Raw genomic sequence first — 7,415 nt, forward strand, 5'->3', positions numbered from 1 at the left:
TAAATTTAAATAAAAAAGAAATCTGTAACTATTCCTAGAAGAAAGCAGACCATACATTAACAATAATTATCTTCACATGCTAGAATTTTGGATAGTTTTTATTTTCTTCTTCTAGTTTTTTTTTAATTTTCTACAATGAATTTATACTATTATACTATTATACTATTATTTACACTATTTATACTATTATAAAAATTGGGAAAATGTTATTTTTTAAAAACTTCAGATGTACTATCGGTTTATTTAGTCACTTCCTTATTGTTAGACATTTGGGTTTTCCAGTATGGGGCAATGAAAATCTTTGTTCATAAAGTATTTTCAAAATTCATACTTATTTCTTTAAAAAAAAAAAAAAGGATTTCCATATCAGCAGATCTTTTAACAGGACTATTTGTGATGGTTGGCCTCTTTTCTGCACCAGACCTCTGTGAGTTTGGATTTTATCATTAGCTATGGCATGCAAGTAAGATGGTCAAGGTTATTGTAGTATAGCTCAAGGAGCAATGATGGGTAGTTGTTTTGTTTTAAGATTTATTTATTTAGAGAGAGAGAGGGAGCAGTGTGAGGGCGCAGGGGGAGAGGGAGAGAGAATCTCAAATAGACTCCCCACTGAGTGTGGAGTCTGACACAGGGCTCAATCCCCCAACCCTGAGATCACAACCTAAACAGAAATCAAGAGTCAGATCCTTAACCGACTACACCACCCAGGCACCACCCTGGGTAGTTTGCTGAATGTTGAGCAGTCCTTTCCACCATGAAGTACTCCATTTCGAACAGTACAAGTTAAGGGTAAATTGCTGAGTTTGATGAACTCCTTAGAGTTCATATGCTCATACGCTATCGTAGCAATACCATTTTGTATTGTGAAGTACTTGATTATAAATCTGTCCCACAGACCTCAATTTCTCAAAGGCGGGGGTTTTACCTTAGTGGAGTGTTACAAGTCAGCTGCCTCTCCACTCATTTACACAGAAACTGTGATTCCGATGTAACATCTACTCATTGATTGTCTGACTCTGCCATATTCTTTCTCTTCATCTTCAAACACCCCCCTTTAACCTTTCTTTCTCCTTCCTTCCTTCCACTATAATGTATTATTTGTCTCAGGGGTACATGCTTATGATTCATCAGTCTTACACAATTCATAGCACTCACCACAGCACCTCCCCAATGTCCATCACCAGCCACCCCATCCCCTCCACTGCCTCCTTCCCTCCAGCAACCCTTAGTTTGTTTCCTATGATTAAGAGTCTCTAATGGTTTGTGTCCCTCTCTGGTCTCATCTTGTTTTATTTTTTCCTTCTTTGCCCTGTGCACCTCCGTTTTATTTTTTAAATTTTTAAATTTATTTTTTAAATTTTTTAAATTTTAAAAATTTATTTTTTAAATTTTTATTTTTTAAATTTTTAAAAAAATTTTATTTTTTAAATTTTAAATTTTTTAAATCACATATGAGTGAGATCATACAATAACTGTCTTTCTCTGCTTGACTTATTTCACTTAGCATAGCACCCTCTAATTCTATCCATATGATTGCAAATGGCAAGATTTCATTTTTATGGCTGCATAGTATTCTATTGTGTGTGTGTATGTGTGTGTGTGTATGTGTGTGTGTGTGTGTATATATATATATATATATATATATATATATACCACATCTTTATCCATTCATCTGTTGATGGACATCTAGGCTCTTTCCATAGTTTGGCTATTGTGGACATTGCTGCTATAAATACTGGGGTCCAGGTGCCCCTTCAGATCACTACATCTGTATCTTTGAGGTAAATACCCAGTAGTGCAATTGTTGGGTCATAGGATAGCTCTATTTTTAACCTTTTGAGGAAACTTCTTGAGAGTACTTTTCCAGAGTGGCTGCACCAGCCTGCATTCCCAGCAACAGTGTAAGAGTGTTCCCCTTTCTCTGCAGCCTTGCCAACATCTGTCACTTCCTGACTTATTAATTCTAACCGTTCTAACTAGTGTGAGATGGTATCTTATTGCAGTTTTGATTTGCAATGCTTTTGATGACCTAAGAAGCCAAGTGATAATGATAAAAAATGTAATGTTGTTTGAGACTAAGTCACGGTACATCAAAAGTCACAGAATTCTAGGGTTGGAAGGAGCTTCTCCTCCAAATTTTACTTAAACCAACGTTCTTGGGTGTTATGCACTTACTTTGCATCTGGTCCTGTTTCACAACCACCTATGGAGCAGATTCTGTTCTAAGGATTCTGATTCTAAGGTAAGTAATTTGTCCAAGGCATATGCTAATGAACGACTGAGCTGACATTCCAAGCCCAGCGGACAGGTTCCAAAGCCCACGTTCCTGAAGCCCATACTCTGCACACTCCAGCATGCACACAGAAGTCAAGGTGAGGAAGCAACTGCCCTAAGGGGCAAAGTGATTTGCCAAAGATTAAAGAACTGATTTGCCTGCTGTCTTATTCACTAATACAGGCAGAGAATGGAAAGCACACCACAGTAACAAATCCTGGGATATAGTAAAGTAAAAAAAAAAAACTGCAAGTCCTATACATAGAGATGCAGACACTGGTGTGAGAGTACCTTTCCTGGAAGCCAGCCTTCCAGCACCTGGGCAAAGCCCCAGTCAGGGCAAGATCTGCCAAGTGAATGTCCCTTGCCTTCGCCTAACTGCCCTTCAGGGAGATGGGGGTCAAGACAAGGAAACAAACACTGAATCCTTAAAAAAATGACAATTCTTAACACCAACAAATTATTAAATTTAACAGAACTCTAATGAGAGTCTTTCCTTCCTTCTCTGCTGAGGATCTTAGCACAATTCTAGGTTCAGCCATGATAGTTGTTTTACGAATGTTTGTTCATTAGAAATAATTTTGTAAATATAGTACAGGAGGGAGGGGGTGGAGAGGGCTTAATGCTCTGCTCTAGGATTACAGCTGAAGTGAAAGGAAATGCCACAGTAATAAGAACAGAGGCTGGATTTAAATCCGATTTCTCCCAGTTCCACTATTTCCTGGAACAAGGTCCTTATTTTTCCTTGGCCTCTGTTTCCTCAACCATACAAAAATTGATACCTTTCAGGGCCATTAAAATAGTTAAACGTGATGATGTGCGTAAATGTATTGCTGCTCGGAGTCCCCAGCGCGCAGGCGCATGCGCACCCACGGGGAGAGCAAGGCTCCGGGTAACTCAGTCCCCTTTCTGGCCCAGGCCAATCGGAGTTTTTTCTAAAACTTATTGGAAAATATACCACTGTAATGGATACTTGTCACTAAACATTCATCAAAACCCACAGAACGTACATCACAAGTGACTCCTAATGAAACTACAGGCTTTAGGTAATCATCACTGGCTTATCCCCTGTAGTACGTGATACTCATACAAGGTGTTAGTAACCGGGGAAACTGGGCAGATGGGGTGTATGTGAGAATGCTGCTCAATTCTTCCATAAACCGAAATCTGCTCAGAAACTGACGTTTATCAAGAAAAAAAAAAATCATTAGTTGAGCCATCCTTTGACATGTTCTGTGATTTAGATTGAACTGACTCTCCAGTAACACCCAACAGAACTAGAAAATTTTCTATAGAGCGGTGCAGGGCTACTGGCAACAAAAAAGAAGCCAGGCAAGCCACAGGGACTTCTGGCATTCAGAACCGAGCATGATTATATCCGCACTGTAGAGCTGTGTCCTTCCTCACCATCTGCAGACATCCAGCTACTCAGGCACCAGCAGGGCTTGCTGGCCACAGGACCCTCCCACACTGAGGCCCCCCCAGGTGAACCCAGCGGCCACCATTAGGTCTCCTGCAGATGCATGAGTCCCCGACCCCTCTGTGCTCCGCTGAGCTTAATTGCATTGAGAAGAGTGGAAACATAATCTGCTTACTTTGGCAGAATTGGGGGTGGGCTGCAGTGAGTGGGAGAGCGCTCTCAGGCGATGAGATTAAAAATGCTTCAGTCCTAGCTCAAAAACAAAATCTCAGTAAACATCACAGGCTGCAAATTAAAAGTATCTGAATGTCTGATGAGATGACTTATTTGTTGAATACATGTGTGCACAAGAATATGGCAATGGCAACGTGTAAGAGTGGCCTCCTTTGACAATTACAAGCACAACCAAGTCAGAGAAGTGTTTTAAAAGAGAGAGGGGGCACCTGGGTGGCTCGGTCAATTAAGCAGCCGACTCTTGGTTTCTGCTCAGGGCATGATCTCAGGTTCCTGAGATCGAACCAGGCAATCAGCTCCGCAGTCAGCCCGGAGTTCCTTTCTCTCCTTCTCTCTCTCCCTCTGCTCTCTCTCTCTCTAAGAAAGAAATAAAATCTTTAAAAAGAGAGACAAATAGGGTGCACACAAGTGGTCTTGGCATAAGCATTTTCTTAAGTCTCCAAAACACGAATAGACTATTTTTTAAAAGTGGGTTTGCACATCATTCCTCTAGAAGTCAGAACATTTTAGCCATAGGCATAGCGACCTAACTAGCAGAGGAAGGCGGTTCACACCGTGATGTCACTGAGCACAACATAAACTCAACACAGTGGAAGGGATTTCTGGGGAAGCCAACTAACATACCTGTCCTTCAGAGCCAAAGGAGGTGAGACTCCGTTATTGGGTTCTTCTCAGTTCGATACATCAAATTCCAGGGGCACTGTTCGTTTTATAACCATGCTCGGGGTGGGGGGGGGTGCGGTGCTTGGGGTGCTGCTCTCACATACCAAATAGTAAACAGGGCCCGCAGAGTTCCTGCAGTGTGATGGTTGACCCCAATGTCTCCTGAGGCCTGAGGGAAAGTAGTGGTTACAAACGAGACTTCGCTCTCATGGCTTCAGCCCCACTTGATTGCTGGAAGTAATTAAACAGCCTTCATGAGGGCTGAAGACAGTTTTTGTCATTGACAACATTCTAGAAACACTCTAAGGTGAAAGTGTTGCCCTAATGACACTCCTAAGCCAGCAGGGTCCCACCTCTGGCTTCATCTCAAGACAACTCATGCATCATCTCAAATTTTTTCAGATGTAATTGGCCTGGGTGGGGTCCAGCCATCTGAAATCAGAAGTTCTCTGGTGATTCTAATGAGCCACCAGGTTTGAGAATCACTGCTGTAAACAACAGCACTTTATTTTCTTCTCCTCGGAGTAAAAGAGGTAAAGGGGGCTTTAGTGCCCAAAGACAGAAAGTAGGTTTTTTGGCGTATCTGAAAACCATCAGGGTGGAGTGAAGTGGTGGGGCTGGGGCTGGGGTCCCACCCAGAAGACCAGCACCAGGAAGAGGCAAAAACCAAGATCCAGTTTGGGGAGCAATGGGGAAAAGGAGAGGGAGACAGGACGGCCCCAGACAGAGAGGAAATGAGGGAAACTTTCCAGACAGCCTAGCTGGGAGGCCATTCCTAGGAAGCTAGTCACATGCGTGACAAGTACAGACATGAGGCAGCGGTTTCCCAAAGTAGCAAACTCGTTAGAAAGGAAACAGTCTAAAATAAAAGAAATTAACATCAAGTTGAGCCAGCAAAATTTTGGGCGAGGACTACTTTCCATTGCATTCCAACTTTTCCCTCGCTGTGAATCTTTAAAGACACAGTTAAATACGTGTATTGCCACAACAAATTTTATTACCCATAAGGCTAATATCTCTCCATGCTTTTTTTTTCCCATGGTATGATAGTTCGTATTATGATAGAAATAATCATTTGGGTTTAGGCAGGAAGTCAGAAGTCTCCCCGAGATCATTAGTTGTGGTCACTATTGATCAGGTTAAACGGGGATTTGAGGCTCTCTCCTTAATCATCTGCTGCAAAGCATAAACATTCAGACCTTCTGGTCTATAAATTAAAAATCCCTCACGTGACTACAAAGTCTAATTCCTCCCATTCAGGTGCTAACCAGGCCCAACCCGCTTAGCTTCCAAGATCAGATGAGATCGGGTGCGTTCAGGGTGGTATGGCCGTAGACCAAAGTCTAATTCCTTTTTGTGTTCCTAGTGTACCAGTTTCCTCTCATCAGTTCTTCAATGAAACAGGAGCCACCATTTCATGCCTCCAAGGTCATGACCATGCTACCAAGGTCATGAATCTCAATCCTGTCTGCTGGAGCCCATCTCACTACCTCCAGGCTTCTGCTTAGGATTCACAATTTGGCTTTTTCTACTCAATTAAAAAAAAAAAATCAATCCTTTGAAGGAAATAAAACTTTTTTTTTCTTTTTATATTAGTAGAAAGCCAGGTAATAACTCACGAGGTTTATGTCATGTCCTCTAGCTCACACGTCTCTTCATAGCCAGACCTCAATTAAGCCTTTGAACTAAGGATAAGCACTCTGACTAAGCCATTCACTTTCTGAACACTTTAGAGGTTCAAAAGAGCCTCAACCTACAAAATAAATGTTACTTAAACCTTCTCAGACTTCCTTTCATTATCTGTACAGTGAGGATCTGTAACACTAATTTCACAAGGTTGTTGTAAAGACTGTGTTTGTTGTTGTTCTTAATTAACAAATTCAAATGCTCTCACTTCCTGGGCATCTGTGCTCCTTACCAAGTCATCACCTTGAAGTCCTCAGTCTTGGTCTTAAGAAGTCTGAAAAGTCTAGGTCTTAGATTTTGAAGTTCTGATGTCAGATCTCTCTGGCCACAGAGCTAATGATTCAGAGGTGATGCCTACAAGCCCTGGGCTGTCCGTGATAGCAAGCCTGCTGTGCAACACCACAGATCATCTCTGACTATGTCTCTTTTAGCTCAAGTGATGGTCATCATTTGCCATATATATATCTATATCTATATCTATCTATATGTGTGTGTGTGTGTGTGTATATATATATATATATATATATTTTTTTTTTTTTTTTTTTTAAGAGAGCAGGAGAGAAGGGGAGGGGTGGGGAGAGAGAGAGAAGCCTAAAGCAGGCCCCACACTCAGCACAACACCCAATGCAGGGCTCACGACCTGAGCCAAAATTAAGAGTTGGACACTTAACTGACTGAGCCATAGAGGCATCCCATCGTTTGCCATTCTTGATGCAGACAAACACTTCCATGGGGGAAGGGATGTACGAAGACTTGAGCTTTCCTACATCGAATCTCATAGCCTGTGATTTCCACACACTACAAGGAGTTTCATAACAGAGCAACTTACAAAGTTACAGACCAGGAAATGTCGGGTGCCCAGGTGGCTCAGCTGGTTGAGCGACTGCCTTTGGCTCAGTTCATGATCCTGGAGTCCCAGGATCGAGTCCTGCATCGGGCTCCCTGCTCAGTAAGGGGTCTGCTTCTCCCTCTGATCTTCCCCCTCTCATGCTCCCTCTTTCTCTTTCTCTCTCAAATAAATAAATAAAATCTTAAAAAAAAAAAAAAAAGGAAATGTCTCTGTATCGGGGGTATATAAAGGCCACTGGTTTCCAATAAAGCAATCCAGCAACAACCAACATAGGAGGCTTCACAGCAT

The sequence above is a fragment of the Martes martes genome, assembly GCF_963455335.1.
Source record: "Martes martes genome assembly, chromosome: 12".
NCBI lineage: Eukaryota > Metazoa > Chordata > Mammalia > Carnivora > Mustelidae > Martes > Martes martes.